General features: G+C 42.7%; 1 long non-coding RNA gene across 6 annotated transcripts in view; it reads left to right on the top strand.

Annotated features, from left to right (window-relative positions):
* The window catches only part of LOC145717862 (uncharacterized), a 98,370-nt gene that overhangs the window by 34,793 nt on the left and 42,080 nt on the right, over positions 1–21,497 (top strand). For 4 of the 6 annotated variants that reach the window (XR_014141346.1, XR_014141345.1, XR_014141348.1 and 1 more), the window contains exon 5: positions 14,446–14,592. This is a non-coding gene — a long non-coding RNA (uncharacterized LOC145717862). Of the gene's footprint in view, positions 1–14,445; positions 14,593–16,533; positions 19,211–21,497 lie in introns of those variants that run through there. The other 2 variants (XR_014141344.1, XR_014141347.1) reach the window with 2 other exon arrangements.

The following is a 21,497-nucleotide window of genomic DNA, read 5'->3' on the forward strand; positions in this document are numbered from 1 at the left end:
AAAGCCTGAGGTTACTTGTGTTATTTATGCAATAAGGGACAATTGTTTTTGACTCACGACTCCCCCCCACAACATAGGGAATGTGGCCCATTAATGGTAAGAATTGTCCCTAAATCTCCCAGTTGGTTTCATGTGCACGTGTGCCTCTTTCAGACCACGTAGATTGAAATAATATCCCACAGGGCACTCAATCAAAGCTTCTGTTCTCTCTTTGCAGCTTCTAGGTACAGATGCTGGTTCTAATTCTGGAACTGTTTATAGGGATGCCCCGTGTTGATGTTGGGTCACTAGAAAGCCAGAGGGGCCAGCTAGTTCTAAGAGTTGTTAAATGTGTCTCTTGTGTTTCTTTCTTTAGATAGGGACAGGGGAGGGCTGGTTTGAGGAGGCCCTGCTGTCTACTTTTGTACTGAGCTTGAACCCTGGGCTGAGGATCCCAGACGCCCATTATCATGACCTTGCATGCAGCCCACCCTGCCTGATTTGAGAGGTGGATGATGCTCACGTGGGGCCTCTGTGCTGTATCAGAGAGAAGCAATTCATACGTGGTGTGTTGGGGTTGATGTTGGGAGCCTGGTGCTGCCCACACGAAGGGAAGAGACAGGCTTTGGCCGTTGGGAGATGTCCTCTCTCACTTCTGGGAGTCCCCAGTGCTCTCATTAGGGCTTTCTTTTTGGTATCTCCAAGATCTTGAGTGCTTCCTATTAAAACATGAACCTTTTTGAGAGGAAGAGAACTTAACAAACTCCCTTGAATGCATACCGTGTACAAAGAGTCATTAATTAGCATTTCCTTTGGCTAGATTTGGGCATGATGGCTGTTGAGGGATGAGAAGGACAGGATCAGGCCTTGCCTACATCACAGTTTAAGCCTCCCCTTGGCTTCTCCACAGCACGTGAGTTGGGGGACTTGGTAGGGTTTGCCGATTTCAGCTCGGGGCCACAGATGATCGCTTGCCCTGTGACTCTTTGCACTGTGGCGTCTCTGCTTTGTTCCTCAGACCCTCACCAGGATGTATGCGCCTACTTCTGGCCTTTCCTAGCCCAGTATGCTGAGGGCTCGCCCAGGGTAAAGCCTCACAGATCGGGTCACCCCGCTTTCTGATCTGTACCTCTGGGCTGGCGCTCCAGGTTGGTGGCAGTGAATTCGCTGAGATGGGGCGGGTGGAAGAAAAACTGCAGTGCCCAAATGGGTTTCCAAAACGAGCTTTCCCTTTTTTACGAAATAGATTGCAGTTTTGTGGAGGAGCATGCAAATCACCTAGAAGCAGTGCAAATATCTTTCTCATCTCGTTTGTGATTTCATGTGCCTGAATAATGCCTGCGGTGAAATTCAAAGGAGGCTGTGTTCGGAATCCTAGGTCCCAACAGCCAGTTGGGTCCTGAGTGACTGGGAAATGCGGTCACTTAGTACCTGCTTCTTAACGCCTAGGGCCAAGATACAGAACCGTTCATTACATTTCTTTACAGGAGAAATAGCCCTGGATGTCCGAGTCCATTCCCTTCTGTCTGCTTTCTAACCAGCAGAACGTGGAAATCTGGAGCTTTCGAAAATGGGCAGTTTCCTTCAAGATTAGCCCTTTCTGAAAGGAAGGCTGGCCCAATAAGAGTTTGCCCTGCCTTTTTGCTCTGGCAACTTAAGAGTTATTATTGTTCTTCTCACAAGTGTTGTCTCTGTAGAGTAACTTTTCCGTTTCGGGGGGAATGCATGCCAGGTTGGGGTTTTCGAGTACTGAGAAAGTAAAGAGAGTTTTGGAATAGAGGGAGCTGGTGCAGGAACCTTTCACGAAGTCACAGTTGTTCGGAACAAACACTTGGACCCTCCGGCTCCGCGTGAATTATTCATTTTGCTGCCGTCGTGATAATAGCCACAGTGTTCGGGCTCTAAGGCTGTCTTGTGATATATCCTTCTTTTGCTAAAAGGCTACAGATCAGCAGCAGCCTCATTTGATTTCGAAGCCAATTCAGCATACCACGCATACCATTCGAGAAGAATGTGGGGATCCTGCCTGCTGTGAAAATGTCATGCATGCTTAAAATGACAAAGTTTGTCACAAGCCATGGCTGCCAGTACTTTTTAATTCTTCTTGAATCTTCGAAGCGAGTTCATTGGAAGGGTTTTCATTTTCAGTAAGAAAACCCACTGAATTACCTGTTTTGTTTTCTAGCATCAAAATTGTTGAATTGGAAATGCAGAATATCCAAAACATAGAGCGAAGGCAGTGTGTGTGTGTGTGTGTTTTTTTTTATTGTGGTAAAAACAAAACACCGCATAACAAAGAATTTGCCATTTCAGCCATTTTTAAGGGTCCACGGTACAGTAGTGTTAACTGTATTCACATGGTTGTGCCACAGACCTGTAGAACTTTTCCATCTTGTAAAACTGTAAGTCTGACCCATTAAACAACGTCTCCCCTCTCCCTCTCCCCCTCCCCACCCCCAGTCCCCCCTTCCCCCTCCCCACCCCAGCCCCTGGCAACCACCGTTCAGCTTTCTGTTTCTAGGATTCTGGCTACTTTAGATACCTTGTATAAATGCAACCAGGCAGTATTTGCCTCTTTGTGACTGGCTTATCTCACTTAGCCTGATGCCCTCACGGTTCACCCGTGTTGTAGCCTGTGACAGGATTTCCTTCTTTTTCTAAGGCTGAATAATATTCCATTGCATGCATATACCACATTTTATTTATCCGTTCATCTGTGAAGGTGGTGTGTCCTTTCATAAGGGGTTCTTACGGAAGCTTTTCGTGGGAGTTAAAGCTACCGAACCACAGAGAACATCGAAAAATCCAATCTGAGTCCCTCATGCTGAGCAATAGAACTTCTGTGATACTTAATACCAGACTTTTATACTGGCAAAACTTGGAATTTCCTCAACCGAAATTCTAGTATAAGGGGTTTAGGTTCACCCTGCCCCCACCCCCCCTCCCTCCTATCCGCACACACCGCCCTCTTCGAATTAGAGGCCCTCAGACTGGCCTTAGGGAATGATGTGCCTGGGAGGGAGCCCCTAGAGCCGGGGTCCCGCCTGCACAGACTGAAGCATGTGCTCGAGGGCTGGCCCCAGGAGAGGGTGATAAGTGGTGGCATTTTCTCCTCAAGTTGTGCTTCACTGACCCTCTAGAGGAAAGAGATAAGGGGAAAGGGGCGGGGTGGGAAAGCAGCTGTTGTAGCCCCGAAAGGATGGATGACCTATGAGCTCATTAGGGTTAGTAATGGGCTCTCTCACTGGACTCTGGATCTTTCTCACACATCAGCTTCTCTGTGGATTCCAGCCCCAACTCAAAGCTGGAGCAGCTCTGGCTAGAGCGAAACCACACAAGCAATCTGCTCTGCCGTCTGGGTTTAGTCTAAATGTTGCCAGAGCACAGAAGACAAAGGTTTGACTTGAAAGAGCGAACACATGGTTCGGGAGACTGAATCATGTCGTGTTACTTTCACTTTTTCTTGACTTTGGTTCTTCCTCTGAGCAAAAGGAGGAGGCAGATGGGGAGGCCTGATTTGGGTAGTGGCTGGGCTCCCTGTCCTCACAGATGCTGTAACGGCAGTAATTTCCTGTCTTAGGCAGGTACGAGCTGTGAGGCTGAGCCTTTCCCCACTCCTTGTCCCTTTATTATTCTTGGATAAGGCCGAGGAGCAACAGAGGGTGGGAGCCCCTCTTTTCCTTTTCCCTGCAGGTTGCCAGCCACACACACACAGCCAGTGCTCTCCATTCCGTCCCTGAAAATGCACCCCCGCCCCCGCCCACACTAAGGGGACTGGGAGCGCCTTGCCTGTCTCTGGAACTTCTTTGCCCTCCTCCTAGGAACGCCCAGCAGGGTGCTGTTGGGTAGGTGAGAGCAGGAGAAAAGCTTCTGGAAATGCCTGGCAGCTTTAAGGAGAGACCTGAGGTGTCTGGGAGAAATGCTTGTGTGCTTGGAATGTGGCTCCCTGGAGACCCCCAAGCCTTGGGCACGCCAGCCATGGCAGCCAGGTATGGGGGGGGGGCGGGCGGGGAACAGGGAGGACTAAGGGCCAGGCATGCAGCTCTGTAGCAGTGACAGGCGGCTCTGGCCTGCCTCCGGAGGTGGAATGCTGAGGAGGGAGGTATACACGCAGGGCAGTCAGCTGATGGATTTTCAGGTGTGAGTCAGGTGAGGGCCCTGACGGATCTGTCCCCCACGGTGAGGGATCTCTTTAAGAGGCAGCTGGAAGTCAAGGACTTTGTTTTGTGGATGACAATTTGGAGACGCAAAGAAATATTTTAATAAGAGTTTGAGTGAGTCGTGCGTATGGCCTGTGAAAATAAGTTTACACTGTTGATTCCGTCTCCTCACATTTTTTTATGAAAATCTCCCAGGTCTGCCACAAAGTTGAAAGAATTTTGTCATGAACACACATATGCCCACCACCTGGATTAGGAGTAGCCTTTTTAAGATACTTGCTCTATCAAATATCTAACCATCTACTTGTTCATCTAGCCATCCATTAGCCCATCGTATTTCCTGATGTGCTAAAAAAAAATATTTACCCCTAAATGCTTCTGCATTATAAGTTCAGTATTTGTTTTTAACTGTTTTTTAGATAAAATTTGCATACAATGAAATGCACAAATCATAAGTGTAGAGTGCAGTGTTTTCTGTCATTTTGTCCTATTTTATAAAACTAACCTTCTGGTTCTAGTCACAGAATTTCTATAAATTATTTAAGAAGTACAGGTTTTTTATAGATTTTATTTACTTATTGACAGAGCACAAGCGGGGGGGTGGCAGGCAGAGGGAGAAGCAGGCTCCCCGCTGAGCAGGGAGCCCGACGTGGGGCTCGATCCCAGGACCCCATGACCATGACCTAAGCCAAAGGCAGACACTTAACTGACTGGGCCACCCAGGTGTCCCCATGCAGTTTTTTTTTTTTTTAAAGATTTATTCATTCTAGAGAGAAAAAGAATGCACGCACGCGCGTACAGACACGCGCGCACACACGAGTGGAGGGAGAGAATCTCAAGCAGACTCCCCACTGAGCGCAGAGCCTGATGCAGGGCTCAATCCCACAACCCTGAGATCATGATCTGAGCCTAAACCAAGAGTGAAACCAAGAGTCAGACCCTTAACCGCCTTTGCCACCCAGGCGCCCCAAGAAGTACAGTTTTGAAAGTAGTTGGGAATGAGAGCATATGAGGAGCATATCCTAAAGATTATGTTCACTGTAACATGAAGTTTGTTCCTTTACCACCCCTGGTCCTTCTTTAAGTTCTTTTCCCCCTCCCACCCCCCCTTCCCCCGCCACACACACTGGACAGAGAAGAAAGTAAAGCAATTGATTGGTGCAGATTATGTTTTTTTAGGTCCAAAGGTGAAGGGCTAGCTAAGAAGTGACTTCTGGCTTTTGCCATTTGCCTGTTGGCAACCACTTCCACCTTTCCTTTTCTTAAGAAATTCAAGGAGAAACTGTCTAGTCCACACAGTTCACAACAGACAAAAACTCTCCCTCCATTCGGTGTAGCCATTCTATGAGGTCCCAGTAGAGTGTTCGGTTTACTTGGGGAGAGAAGATGTAGGTATGTGATGGATCATGAAGGATCAGGATAGTCAGTGTGTAGTAGGAGTTCACTGGCAGCTGGTGGTTAGCGAAGGGTTCTGGAGGAGCACCTGCTTTGACGTGGTTCCGTGTGGATGGAGAGAAGAAGGGGAGAGGGCTTTCAAGGTCCCTGTGGAACGCTCAGAGCAGGCATGCTTTTTCCTTCAATCCCATAGAACTGATGGCAGGTTTGAGGCGGTCTTGACAGATAATGTTGAAAAGGTAAATTGTCACGATTATGTCGGGCCGTAATTGACAGATCATTTTAAGAGGCCAGGACAGTTTGTAGTTCCCTGGATTAGTTCCCATTTCTCACTTGGGGTTAACAGAAATCATACTGTAATAGGGCCTTTTTTTTCCCCTTTGGTCAAGAATGGTTATCCATTTCCCTATTGATTGTTTGAATAAATAAAGAATTTGTGTGAGCTGTTTCCAAATAAGGTTATGAGACACGATGATCCCAGCAACCTACGTGGCATAAAATTTCAATCCGAAGGTTTCAAAGTAAGTGTCCTGTTTTCACGAGAAGACGGTAGAGTCGTGCTCCTTTTATTAATGGGGCTCTGGTCACTGTTGAAACCACAAACCAACCAAAAAGGCCCAGCAGCGTTTCTTGAGTATAGTTACTCATCTCCTTAAATGTTGCAAAAAAAAAAAAAAACCCTGAAGGGATAGGAAAACCAGAAAAGGGGAGGGGGGGGTAGTTGGTGATTTCGGAAATACAGTGACTAATTGCTTGTGCTGACTAATACCAGTGGACTCATAATGAGTAATAGTAGTGAATTGAGAAGGGATATAAGTAGAAGGAGAGCTATTTAAAGGTTGCTTTAATACCAAAGACAGCTGAGTTGGTCCCACAAGTTAAGGATTCCCTTTGGGAAATTTGGAAGTAGTTCATTCGGTTCACCCCTACAAAGTTCTGTCTGTCCTTTATCTCGAGTCATCTTGAGGAAGTTACATACCCGTTCTTCGAAGTATGGCTCCTTTCCCACTTGGCTTCCTGGGGGGGAATTCTGGGGACATGAGCTTGCTTGTGGTTTTGCGTTGAAGAAATGCTGGAGGTGTCCATTGAGAAGCAAGAACAACCAATTGATTAAAAAAGGTGGTTGGTGGTGGTGCCTGTGAACTAGAAACAAGAGGTTTGCTGGAGTTTATGTTCTCAGTTCCCATTTCTAATCGTGGTATAAAAATATAAGAACTGACCAACCCATCCTTTTCATAACTATACATTTTTAAAATCGCAATTTCTAAAGTTGAAAATTATAGCATGTAAATAGAGCAGCAATACAACTGACCGAAAGGTGCAAAGATGGGAAAGTCCATTGTGGGATTTCCAGTTACCAGAGTGTTAACCAGAAAATGGGTTTTTTTTTTTTCATCCTTGTTGAAAATGTTTTTAAATGTTCATTTTCCTTGAAACTCCTTTTTCCTAATTCCACTTGATCCTGAGACAGATAAGGGGACTGGCTGTCATTTCCTGTCACGCAGGTATGTGATAGGTTGTATTTTTATTATTTTTTATTTTTTTTAAAGATTTTATTTATTTATTTGAGAGAGAGTGAGTGAGAGAGGAGAGAGCACGAGCAGGGGGAGGGGCAGAGGGAGAGGGAGAAGCAGGCTCCCCGCTGAACAGGGACTCACTCTGGGATCATGACCTGAGCCCAAGGCAAATGTGACTGAACCACCCAGGCGCGCCCCCCCTCCCCCCCCGTCTTATTTTTATTGATACTGATTATTGACTGGTCTCTTGTCCCCATTAGACTTAAAATCCCTGAGGCCAAGGCGACCATGTGGGTTATTATTACAATACCAACACCCACCTAACGCAGTGCCTAGCACATAGTAGTAGCCACTTATTAGTTGATCAAAGAAATAAAATCATGAATCATAACATTAAAAATGGATTTATCTAGGTAGTGTCTCGGGGATTATGATGTTGTATAGGATTTTTTCTTGAAAAAGATCTCAAACTCCCCTAAACCTAGGACATGACTGCATACTCAATTTTTAGCTAAAATCTTTAAATGAGTTTATTTTCCCATTGTTTTTTCTTTTTTAAAAAAGTTGAATTATTTATCATTAGTAATCTCTACACCCAGTGTGGGGCTTGAACTCATGACCTGGAGACCAAGAGTCTCATGCTCTACTAACTGAGCCAACCCAGGTGCCCCTTCCATTGTTTTTTCTGTTCTGTTTTGTTTCAGTATTTGGGACTTCCAGGCACTTAGGTCACTCATAAATTTTAGATGTGTATATATAGATAATATACAATTTATAAGATATATATATATTTTAAAGATTTTATTTATTTATTTGAGAGAGAGAATGAGATAGTATGAGAGGGAGGAGGGTCAGAGGGAGAAGCAGACTCCCTGCTGAGCAGGGAGCCCGATGCGGGACTCGATCCCGGGACTCCAGGATCATGACCTGAGCCAAAGGCAGTCGCTTAACCAACTGAGCCACCCAGGCGCCCCTATAAGATATATTTTAAATTATAATATATAACATATAAACATATATTATAAATTATATATGGATAAGTATTTTCCTCTTTTAGTATGATAAATAAGTAAGAAAATTATCTCAAAACGCATGAATTTGAACAGCATGAATAGGGACGACAAAACTTCAAGTTTCCTTGGTGAAGGTATTATCTGAAGGTCTTTGAGAATTTATTGAACGGGCTATTTATTTAAATAAATTCAAGTCCATAGGCAAGTTCATGAGCAGTTTTGCTTTTTTAAAGAAATCTAATGGTTTAGAAATAATGAATTGAAATTCTTATTAAAGCATATGAGTTTCTCTCAGTTTAATTTCTTCAACATGAAAAAGCATATCCTTGCATGTAAAGCTGGAGATAATTTAAGTAATTTTGTCTTAAATTTAGCAGGCTTATTTTTCAGTTAGAGGTGCTGAGAGCAGACTCACGAAGTACCATTCCCTCCAAAGCGGTGGTTAATTTAGATGAAGTTTTAGAGCACCAGAAGAAACATACTATAGAGCTTGGTTTTGTCTTTAAGGAAAATTTCATGTAAAAATTTTGCTTTCACAATTAGAATGAATTGTTTCTACAAGGAAATAGTTTGTAAGATCCAATTTGGTTATCGTATTCTGTCCTTTATAGATTTTGTTGGTTATATGAGAATGAGAAATGAATAGAGAGAGGGATTTATATGGACATTTGATTGAAGAGTTGCCTCAGGCTTTTTTGCATGCCACTTTAAACTGAGAGCATCTCCTGTTTTTATGTCCTCTGGTTTGGGCTGGGGCTAGGTGTTAAAAAGTATTGTCTCTTTTATGAAGAATCACCATTTCCAGTTTGTTCTGAAGTACTATAAATGTTTATTCTGTAACATTCTGAGATCGAATGCTTTCCAATCTTATCTAAGTTCAGAACTTTGGAAATAAGTTAGTGAACAGCATGACTCTGTTTTCATTTTGACATATAAGCACCCGCAAAGGGGTTTAATCCTTTTTAAAAAAATTCACATTAGCGATGCTTGAAATATCTTTCCTAAAATCAAACTTCAGAATGGAATGGAACTCTGCAGAGAGCAGTGGCAAGGAACACAGGTGACAGAAATGTTTTGCAAGGAAGTTACTGAATGGGCCAGGAAATGCTGCAGATAAATAAGATTGAAGTGCAAAAGCCAAACCATACTGGAACTGGTAGACTCCTAGTTATTTGCAGGAGGATGGGAAGTTTTTGTGTGTGTGTGTGTGTTTTTAAGAGAAAAAGTGGGGAAGGGGCAGAGGGAGAAGGAGAGAGCAAACCCCAAGCTGGCTCCACACCTAGCACATGAGCCCTATGCAGGGCTCGATCTCACATCCCTGAGATCATGACCTCAGCCGAAATCAGGACGCTTAATTGACTAAGCCACCTAGGCGCCCCAAGGATGGGAAGTCTTTAATATTGGTCACCACTAAAGAGCATGGGTTGCTTCAGAATGTAGAGAGCATGTGGCACAAAGTAAGGGCTCAAGAAATGTGTTGAATGACCAAATTCATGATCTTAAAATTCTGGAATGCTAATGAAGCTTGAATCCTGAAAGAAGACATTTTAAGAAAATAAAGCAAACATTGTTTTATGTAGTGAGAGTCAAGTCATAGAATCCATTGTACAAAGATGGTGCCCACTGACACTTTAAAATAAGCTCAAGAAAAATTGCTATCAGGTGATGATGGAGGGTAGGGAAGAGGTGTCTCTGGTCACTGAAAAAAATAGGGCGCCATCTAGTGGAACCATTTCACTAGTGGCGTGTTTTGCATTAAACACTTAGAAGATTCAGGTTCTTCATAAAACCTATAACAATTGATTTTCTTTCTCAAAGAGTGTTATTTTTTAACATTTTGTTTATTTATTTGAGAGAGAGCATGAGCAGGGGAAGGGGCATTTCACTCCCCCCAATCTTTTTTTTTAAAGATTTTATTTTTAAAGTAATCTCTACATCCAATCTGGGGCTCAGACTCACAACCCTGAGATCAAGAGTCACATGCTGGGGTGCCTGGGTGGCGGCTCAGTTGTTAAGCGTCTGCCTTCGGCTCAGGTCATGATCCCAGGGTCCTGGGATCGAGCCCCGCGTCCGGCTGTCTGCTCGGTGGGAAGCCTGCTTCTCCCTCTCCCACTCCCCCGCTTGTGTTCCCTCTTTCGCTGTCTCTCTCTGTCAAATAAATAAATAAATAAAATCTTAAAAAAAAAAAAAAAGAGTCGCATGCTGTACCAGCTGAGCCAGCCAGGCATCCTTTTTTTTTTTTTTTTTTAAAGCCCCCTCCAAATCTTTTAAAATCCCTTTTTATATTTGCCAAGTGCTTTAGAAAGTTTTACTTGTTCTGAAAATTAGTGAGAGGCAGGAGCGAATCTTTGACAATTTTCTCATTTTACTTAAAAGAAAATGGTGCCATAGGGGGGTTTTATATTTTGCCTTCACTTGAACAGCAGTTTCATGCGCATTGGAAGGTACAAAAAAGGACGACAGATTACACAGCAATTGAAAAGTAAACCTCATTTCACCAACATTTTTTTATTATGACAGTAACAAATTTAAAATGAAAGACAACTCTTCTAAAATTTTATACTGTTGAATAAATCAAATGTTTTATTCCTCAAAAGTTGGTATCTTCAGTGCTTTCAAATGCTCTCAAAATATTTGTCTCATATATATTTATCTTGTTTTTTGAAGCAATAACTTGAACTATCAATTTCAAGAGTTTTAAAGTAACTTTTTGCTGTTTTGTATATAGAAACAAATATTTGTATTACAAGTTAGTTTAAAAATATAAATGATTTTTTTTTTTTGGTCCTTAAACATCAGTTATTTTGCTCTCAAATTAATATAATGGTTTGAGGAATCATGATTAAGTTAGAAGATGCTGTGTAGGAAAGATGAGAATGACAAGTTGAGGGACACAGTGCGAACCTTATTTTATTGGTTTATGGCTTCATTACCCAGAATACTGCCTTTTGCCCTGCGTGAGTATCCCCTGAATCTAATGACCACAGTGAATTCTGGTGTACCTGAAAGCAGTGGAAAGGCCTAGAATTTCCACAGAGGATATAACATTTTCCTTTAGTGCTGCCCCACACCCATCTTTCTCAGATCAACTCTGGTGTAGAGGTGCCATTTGAAATGAAACTGCCTTCTAAACAAGAGGAATGGAAGGCCTCCCTTGGCCAACAGAAGACTAGCTTATTCAGAAAACTCATCATCAGGTTGATGTTGGCATGAGCGAAGGATGGGTTATTCCAAGACGCCAATGGTCTTCTGAGCTGTGGTCTGCCCATAAAGCGGTCAAGCTTGCAGAGGCTGTGGGACTTTGGGAAGCCAGAGTGTCTGCTTTCCCAGAATGCTTCACTAGACTGGGAAAGACAAAGGTGTTGTTTTTCCATGAACTGTGTAACTGGACCTTCTACGTTTTCTTGCTCAGTACATTTTAATTCCTGTCTTTCCGTATGTGCACAGGTCAAGTTATTTGAGCGTTAAACACAAAACAGAATTGCCTGCTGTTAAGGCAACCTAGAGAAGCAGAGAAATCAGTGTTTCAGGTTTCTTACCTACCATTAGGAACCCTCCTCCCATTTCCTTGACCCCAGGCAACCCAACGGGGGTGGGGGTGGGAGGCACTTCCAGTTTCTTCTCACCTGGTGACCTCTTGGCTGACAGAAATAAATTAGTATGCAGTATTTATTCATATATGTAGCTGTTAGCTATTACTCCTTTCAGATAAAGTAGTTGAAACTTAACCAAAGCCTTGAAGAGGTAATAACTGAGGCCAAGGACTTGCCATTTTAGGATTGCGAACATTCGAGCAAGTGAACGTTTTGCTGTTACTCGGTTGCTACCCACACGGGGGCCAGCCCTGCCAGCGTCTAATCACATGAGAAGCACGCAAAGTAAATCTTACAAAAACTACTTATTATAAATATGGTTTCCTCTGGAACACAGGAAGCAAGCATTTGTCAGGCCTGTGAATGAAAGAAGGCTTTTCCGAATGAAGCCGTTTACACAGCGTACTAGATCGGTTGTATTCTGTCTTGTGAACTGAACTTAAGAGCCACGTGTCCACATTCTGAAGGATATGGGAGAGATCAAGAACTTGCCTATTTGGCTGCGTGCTTCTAGAAATTTGTAGATCTATATGTTCATTCTAGACTGGAGCCTTAAATAATTTTTACATTAAAAATAATTTTTGTGTTAATGTTTAGCAAGATTATGATTATTTTTCATGTACCTCCATATTTTATTTTGACAGCTTGAGTTTATCATTAAGCATTTTCCTTAAAGTGCACACGGTTTTTATTTTTATTTTCTTAAGTAAGCTCTGTGCCCCAATGTGGGGCTTAAACTCATGACCCCAAGATCAAGGGTCACGTGCTCTATCGACTGAGCCAGCCAGGCACCCCGTCATTAAGCAGTTTTAATAACATTTTGGTTCCCTTTCCATGTTTTTTTCTCTTAGAGTCAGTGTGAAAAATTGTATTGGTTCTTCTTGCAGTTGTTAATAAGTAAACATTTCTTTGTACTTTCCACGCTGGAGCCCTATGCGTGGCTTGAACTCACGACCCTGAGATCAGGGTCTGGGCTGAAATCAAGAGTCGGACGCTTTAGCGACTAGGCCACCCAGGGGCCCCTCTTTGTGCTTTTTTTTTTTTAAAGATTTTATTTATTTGAGACAGAGAGAATGAGAGAGAGAGAGCACATGAGAGGGGGGAGGGTCAGAGGGAGAAGCAGACTCCCTGCCGAGCAGGGAGCCCGATGCGGGACTCGATCCCGGGACTCCAGGATCATGACCTGGGCCGAAGGCAGTCGCTTAACCAACTGAGCCACCCAGGCGCCCTCTCTTTGTGCTTTTTAAGGAGAACTTCCTAAAATGCTGGAAGTCAGACATTTTATGCATAGCATTAAGGTCCGAGGAAGCTAGTTGGAATGACGAAGGAGGGTTCATGCTCCCCTTAGAAATATTGAGAGATCAAGTGTCACTTGACAGACACTTTGTACAGTAGTTAGTATAAACCCACTTATTCCAAATGAATTTTCTTTAACTGATTCCCAATGTAGGTGCTTTGTTAACTTTTGACTACAGTAATAGTTATTCGGTTTTTAAAAATGGACTTTTATCACTGCAAATCAAGAATACTTCAAGCAGTTATAGAATAAGGCTGTTGTAACAAACAGTCTGTTACACTGTCCCCTAGGGTGGTCACTGTTACATGCTTGACTCCTTATATTCTGTGGGTGAGTGGTCTCTCTGTTTCTGTACAGTTCTTAGTACATAATCAGTGTTGGATATTCTATAGCTACATTGGGTTTACAGAGCGTGTAATACCAAGTCGAAGGCCTATGAAAGAGTTTGTACAGTGTTTAATGAATGCTAAGGTTTTCTCTGTATAGGAATTTATTAAAGATACATTTTTCTTCATGTACTCTAAATGCTGTATGCTTTTATAGATTTTATTTATTTAATCGACAGAGAGAGACACAGCAAGAGAGGAAACACAAGCAGGGGGGGTGGGAGAGGGAGAAGCAGGGGGAGTGGGAGAGGAAGAAGCAGGGGGAGTGGGAGAGGGAGAAGCAGGCTTCCCGCGGAGCAGGGAGCCTGATGAGGGGCTCGATCCCAGGACCCTGAGATCATGACCCAAGCCGAAGGCAGTTGCTTAATGACTGAGCGACCCAGGCGCCCCTAAATCCTGTATGCTTTTAAAATAGGCCTGGTTTGGGCTGCATTTGTTTTCATGACTTTTCCTTCATTATTATTTGACAGGGTTACAAAATGAGGCCTTTGCTGGTATGTTCACTTGATTGTCATTTGTATGTATCACAGAAGGATATGCTGTTCTTTCATCATCAATTCTAAATCAGAGCACTCTTTAAATCTTGGATTTTCTTTTGTCAACACCTCGCACTCCTAGCTGTGGGCTAAGCGAGGGTGTTGAGATTAGCATGCAGCCCTGGGTGCTTGGTAAGCTATTGACTTGATACTGTGCTCATTTTATGAGTCTGTAACAACTCCATACTTGGCAAAAAGAGTTTCCAGCCTGTAAGAAGATGTATTCTGTCTTAAGACAGGCCTTGGCTAATAGGAGAGAGGTTTATGGCATCTGGGGAACAGAGTTAGGGAAGTTTGATTCAAAGAAAGGGGAGGGAGGGATGTGGTCTGTCCTGTTTTGGGGTGAACCAGGTGTCTAGGACGTTTTCCTTTAAGCCTGCATTTGCTCATTTGTGTCATTTTTTAAAACCCTGGTCCCTTTTCCCCTTCTCAGGAGCCACATATTGAAAGATAGGCATATTTAGTAATTGAATACTTGGCATAGACAGAAGTAACAACGATTGCTGTTTATAGAAGAGAGGCATAGTGTTTTAGAGTTTGCTGGATCCATCCCTCCTTTTTTTAAACAGGTGGAGAAACTGAGTCCTGAAAGGTCGTGACATCCTTGAAGTTACACAGAGAACTGAAGTAGCATATGGCTCATCTAGAAGGTAAAGATGAGAACAGCTTCAACTTGATTGGCACCCTCTTGAAGAGAAATGCTTTTGCTCAGCTTGGTGAGTCTTGCCCTTCTGATTACATCACTTACGATTTTTAAAGATATGTTAAACTTACATTGAAAAAATACATATGTTGCTTTTAAAATGGAGGCTTTCGGTAGCATTTAGATCTATCCATATGTTATGGTTTAGGCCAGATTAACCAGCCAATTTCAGATCTGTTTTTTTGGAAAGCTTAGATGTATATTCACTCGAAGTTTCTGTCAAATCACAGCTTGTAGAAGCTATTTCCAAACGGCCTTTCATTTACTGGTTAAATTAAGGTTGCTCCTCGGGGCGCCTGGCTGGCTCAGTCGGAGGAGTGCACGACTCTTGATCTCGGGGTTGTGAGTTCGGGCCCCATGCTGGGTGTAGAGATTACTTTAAAAAAATTAAAAAAAAAAATTAAAAAAAAAGATATTTCTCTGAGGAAGAGGTTGTGTGCTCCTAATCGGCTGGCCAGCCTTCCCTGGGCCTCCCTGTGCTTTGCCTCCCTTCCACCTGCCTCTGAAGCCTCACGCTCCCTGTGTCCTGACCGCTTCCTTTTTGCTGTCCCTCTGTCCCCATGTACCTGGGCTCCTGGAGGGCCCAGGGGCTCAGGGCCAGGTGGAGGACTCCACCAGGCAGCTCTGTCCTCCTCCCACACACCACCGGAGAGTCACAGTGAGCACGACACCTGCCTGGAAAGGTCCCCTGGGGTTCTGATCTGCCCCCAGGTTAGAGAATTCTTGTAATGAGCAAAGGACTCCTTTCTTTGGGAAGAAGCTCAGAAAGTGACATGGATAATACAATCTTCTAGTTGGAATCCATGTTTGAGGTCAAAGGAGAATATGGGAGTTTTTCCCCCTACACTCTCACAGGTCTTCATTTGCTGAACACCTTTTATGTGCCAGGCTCTAAAAAGTCTGACCATATTTAAGTCTGTAGTGCGACACTGTGAGGAGGAGATTATTGGCCTTATTTAGATATGAGGTCATAGATACTTAAGAGAGGCGTTCAAGTCACATGCCCAAGATCACACAGTTAGCAAACTGTAGAGGGTATTTGTTAGTTCTGTTTGTCTGTTTTCACCAAACCATTCTAAGAAAAATAACGAAATAAATGTTTGGTTTGATACTCCCTTTCTTACTTGTATATCAGTGTGAATGATAAGATAGTGATCTTTCAAGGCATATATTTCAGGTTTTGCAGAGTTTTTAACTGATAAGTAAACTGTGTGCTTATTTAAAAAAAAGTTTTTTTGAAGTTGCACTCTATGTCAGGCTCTGTGCTAGGTGCTCCGGATACAGCAGGGAATGTATAGAAAAATAAGTATTATTCTTACCAAGTCCTGAGATAAAACTAGAAGCTTTATCTGTGCATACGTCATCATGTTCTTTCTTGACTCTCAAGGTGTTGAAACAAAGAGCCCAAGATTAATTGTTGTCATTTCCCATTGACTCAACAGAATTACTGAACTAATTGGGTACTTCTTGAGGTTACTTAGCCAGCTCCTGAGGGTCTGGGGGAAATGCAAGCTAAATCATTCTCTTATTAATAATTTTTAAGGAGGGAGATTCCATTAAGCTTTTAAGATAGCTGTTGCTTTAGACTCAGACAGCCTGCTGTGATCATGATAAATGATTTCTGCCCCATCAGAGTTGGCTGGTATAAATGTGCATTCTGAATACGTTTTAAAACCTTAAATTCTATGCCTTTGACCAAAATAACCACCTTCAGAGGTTTTGAATTGACAAGAGAGCCCCGGCAGGTGGTCAGACACCTGTTTGGTGCTGGTGTGGTCTGAATCCTCCTACGAACTGTGGTGACAGTCTCTGACGTTACTCCTGTTTTTCTGTCCCAAACTGTGTGGTCAGTTAGCCCAACTTTGCAATGTGGTTTAGAAGCTTCTAGGAACATCTCTTCTCGTAGTTATCTCAGCCACCTCATAGGTGACTTGACTTTTGTTTTTTCTTCCAGAACATTCTGTGCTTCATATAGAATTACATGCCTACTTTTTTTGTTCTTCTGTTGATTGCTGTGGTGAAAAGAGCCTGACCTCCTGTTACAATTGAATTATCAGACTCCAGTCTGTTTTATCAAGCTCTCCCACATGGGAATTTAACATCTGTAAAGCTACTTTCACCTCAGGTCTTCGGCTTTGTGATTGCATTTATGCCTTGAAAGTATAGGGGGAAATTAGAGACCCTTTAAATGCTTCCATCAGGAGAGGGCCAGTTGTAGGGGAAACCTCTCCCAAAAGAATAACTTGATCAAATGTTTATAGAAGTTTCCCATTAAAAGTGTTAATATTTATCAAGTTCTGAGATAAGCTAGAAGGTCTGTCTGTGCATGTTTCTTTCTGTCCTTTCTTCACTGTCGGGGTCTTGAAACAGAGAATCCTAGATTCAGTCCCTACTCTGCAGAACTACCTGGTTTACTCAGCAGGGAACTCCTGCTCTCTGGAGTATGTCATGCTGGTTGCTGGAGCCTGTTCCAGGGCCTTCGTGGCTCCAGGGCTGTTTCCCCTGCAGTATCTGGGTCATGCTTGGCTTGAGTCACCACACAATGGCTCCTTCATCTTGGTTCAACAAAATGCCCAGGGCTAGAATCATTATTTCTTTCAATGTCTGCCTTTTTGTCTTAACTCCTTAGTCTACTACTAATATGGCGTTCTCCATGTGCCTATCTGAGATCGTGCTTCAGATATAGGACTAAAGCACTTTCTAGGTTGTAGACTTCACCAACAGGAAATTTTATTTAACCACCAAAAGATCACATATAATCATTCCTCAGTTTACCAAGGTGAAATTTTTCCACTGGGACCACTATGACTCTAGGGCTGGTGGTGGTGGGTTGTGTCTTGAGAAGCCTTTTGAAGGCCATGTATTTACACTCACTCCCTGCATTTCTCCTTAGTAACTTCACACTCATTTCTGTTTATCTGGGTAATTGTTTAATGTCTATATTCCCTACTGAAGGTCAGATTCTCTGCTAACGGGAACTGTCATCATATTGCCTCACAATACAGTAGCTGTCCAGTCAACACTTGTTTTTATGTGTAGTGTAAAGAGCACTGAGCTGGGACCCTTGGAACGTGGGCTCCAGTCCCATTTTTGCCTCAACAAGTCTACGACCTTGAGCCAGTCACTTCCCATGTCTAGAACAGAGTCTCCTCATCTTGTGAAATCAGGCCATGGGCAGGGAGATTCATGAGGTCGCCCTCAGCTTTATGAGTCTCGGTTTGTGTCTGACTAAATGGAGGAAGAAGTGAAGCCAGTCAGTTGAATGCCACGACTTTGTTTCCATACCCAGGCTGAGTCCATGGAAGTGCCCTGCCTTGGGCTGGGAATGGCTGGCCCACTGCCTTCTCAAGAAGCCCGTGCCAGAACCCGAGTCACCTCCTTTGGGACATCTGAGGGCAGAGTTTTCCAAACTTTTTCTGTAGCAGCTGCCTTCCCTTCATAATAATAAAAGAATTAAAAAGACTGTGCATTATATGTGGGGAAGAAGCCATGTTGGCGCTTAACCTGTCCCTGGGCATATGCTGTATGTAAGAGGGAAGAATCTCAGAAAGTGGTTCAGAGAGTACTTGTTCTGGTGGAGAGGGTGGGGAGACCCCGCGGCCTTCCCTGGCCAGCTTTACACTTAGACCTGACCCCACCTCCCATACCTACCTGCCACCCCTCAGTATCACCTCTACCCCTGTGGTTCCCAGCTCTCGTCATGGAACAACATTCCAGCCTGGCCAGTGACTGCAGTTAACTGTACTGGCCTGGCGGTGTGGGACAGGCCAGTCTCAGAAACAAGGAGTCTGCAATTTAGCCCCTCAGCACCCTTCCCTGAGCCTCCCTATAACCTCCCCCTACTGCCATCTGATTACTGCCAAGAAGATTGGGAACCTCTCTGCGACAGTCTGAAAGATCCTGGATCAAATTGTCTCTTCTCTGATCCAGGAAGAGTCAGACAATCCAACAAGACTCTCTTGTACCCATTCCTGAAAAAACTGCAACCTATCCAAACCCACCTGAGTTGAAATCCATAACCTCAGTAGTCCTATAATCATTAATAAAACCGGATTCATGGTTAAAAAAGAAAATTCTGGAAAAGACATTTCCAGTCCCAGTAGGTTTCGCCGGTAAATTCTAACAAGCATTTAAGGAAGACATAACACCAGTTTTAGACCATGTCTTTCAGAACAAGAGGGTAAACTTGCCAGTTTATTTCACAAGGCCAGCATTAATGATGGTAAAAAGCAAATTACAACAGTGACAAACCCACAGACCAATATCCTCATGAACATGGACCAAAAAAATTCTTCAAAGGATGGAAGCAATATTAGTTGTTGAATTTATGTATGTAGAGTTGTTCTATTTCCCTATCCTTTTAATGTCAGTGGGACCCCCTCTTTCATTAGTAAGAAATGAGTTTTTTCTTTGTCAGTCTTGCTAGAGACTTAATAATTTTGATATTGTTAGAGAACCAGCTTTTGTTTTCATTGATTTTTTTTTTCCTATTGTTTTTTAACTTTCAATTTCATTTATTTCTGCCCTTATCCTTAATATTTCCCCCACCTTCTTGCTTTGGATGTATTCTGCTCCTTATTTTCTAGTTTATGCAGATGGAAACTTAGATTATTGATTAGAGACCCTTCTTTTTTTTTTTTTTTTTTAAAGATTTTATTTATTTATTTGAGACAGAGAGAATGAGAGACAGAGAGCATGAGAGGGAGGAGGGTCAGAGGGAGAAGCAGGCTCCCTGCCGAGCAGGGAGCCCAATGCGGGACTCGATCCCGGGACTCCAGGATCATGACGTGAGCCGAAGGCAGTCGCTTAACCAACTGAGCCACCCAGGCGCCCAGTAAGAGACCCTTCTTTTTTTCTAATATAAACATTTAATATATGTTTCCCTCGAAGCACCATTTTTAACCGCATCACACACATTTTGTTATGTTGCATTTTTATTTTGTTCAATACAAAAATCTTTTTTCACTTGAGACTTTTTTTGACGCATACGTTATTTAGAAGTATGTTGTATAATTTCCAAGTATTTAGAAATTTCCCTTTTCTCTGTTTTTTGTTTCTCTTTTTGTTCTCTTTTGATTTCTAGCTTAATTTCATTATGATCAGAAGACATACTTCTTATTATTTCAATTCTTTTAAATTTGTTTAAGTTTAATACTTCAGGGTACGGTTAGTCTTGGTGAATGTTTTATGAGTACTTTAAAAGAATACATATTCTGTTTTTGTTACTGTTTTGTAAATACTCAATTTAATTGGTTGGTGGTATTTTCTGTTTGTTATTGCTATATATTACTGAGAGTGGAATGTCAAAGCTTTCAACTATGAGTTTAGATTTATCTCTTTCTCCTTTGAATTCTGTCAGTTTTGGCTTCCTTTATTTTGAAGGTTTGTTGCTGGGTACAAATGTATTTAGGATTGTCATGTCTTATCAAATTGACCCTTTTATCATTATGTAATATCTTTGTCCCTGGCAATGCAATTGTCTTTGTTTTGAAGTCAACTTTATTTTATATTATTTTATATATATAAGATTTTTATGTTTTTTTAAAAAATATTTTACTTATTTATTTGACACAGAGAGACACAGCGAGAGAGGGAACACAAGCAGTGGGAGTGGGAGAGGGAGAAAGCAGGCTACCTGCAGAGCAGGGAGCCCAATGCGGGGCTCGATCCCAGGACCCTGGGATCATGACCTGAGCCGAAGGCAGAGCCCCCCAGAACCCCCAGGCCCCCCAGGCCTGAACCCCCCAGGCCCCCCAGGAGATTTTTATGTTTTTTAAGTAATCTCTACACCCAGCCTGGGGCTCAAACCCACAACCCCAAGTTGCACGCCCCACTGACTGAACCAGCCAGGTGGCCTCCCCCCCCAACTCCAGCTTTCTTTGGAATGGTTGTTTGCATGTTATACCTTTCCCCTTCTTTTACTTTTAACCTACCTACTAATACTATATTTCAAGTGAGTTTTTTTCAAAGATTTTATTTATTTGAGGGAGAGAGCTCGAGAGCGCAAGCAGGGGGGAGGGGTAGAGGGAGAGGGAGAAGCAGACTCCCTGCTGAGCAAGGAGCCCGATGACCTGAACAGAAGGCAGATGCTTAACTGAGCCACCCAGGTGCCCCTCAAGTGAGTTTTTGTTAAGATCTAGTTGGTTCCTATTTTTTTATTCATTCTCACAGTCTCTGTCCTGTTTAGACCATTTTAGTTGACTGTAATTATTGATATGCTTGGATTTATGCCTACCATTTTATTAATGATTTTCATTCCTGTTTTCTGTGTTCTGCCTTTTGAATTATGTGAATATTTCCTAGTGTTTGATTTTTAATTGATCTGTGTGTCTCCTTGTATCTTTTATTGTGTATGTGTGCCTGCTCTAAGGATTACAACGTACATACTTTACAGGGGATTTGGAATCAGCATTTTACCACTTTAAGTGAACTGTGGAGACCTTACCACTGTTGTTTGTTATATTTATCTTATGGTTACAGTGACATACACTGAAAACCCCATAGACAATGTTCTAATTTTTGCTTTCAACAAAGAGCTCAAGAGGAGAAGTATAGTGTTTTATATTTACCCAGATGTTTCCCATTTCTGCTGCTCTTTCTTAATTCCTGATGTTCCGTGTTTCCTTGTGGTATCATTTCCCTTTTGTCTAAAGAGCTTTCTTTAGCTATTATCTTAGAGGAAGTCAGCTGCTAGTAAGTGATCTTAGTTTTCCTTCATCTGAGAATGTCCGTATTTTGCCTTCATTCCTGAAAGATCTATTCGCTGGATATAGAATTCTGTGTTGGCAGTTCTTTCCTGAGGAGGGTTAAAATATATCAGGCCACTTCTCTCTCTCTTCCATGGTTTCTAGTAAGGAATCCATGGTCATTTGAGTTTTTGTGCTTAGAGGTAATATGTCATTTTTTCTCTCCCTGCTT

This window comes from Leptonychotes weddellii, chromosome X (assembly GCF_054177405.1).
Source record: "Leptonychotes weddellii isolate Sample4059 chromosome X, ASM5417740v2, whole genome shotgun sequence".
Lineage (NCBI taxonomy): Eukaryota > Metazoa > Chordata > Mammalia > Carnivora > Phocidae > Leptonychotes > Leptonychotes weddellii.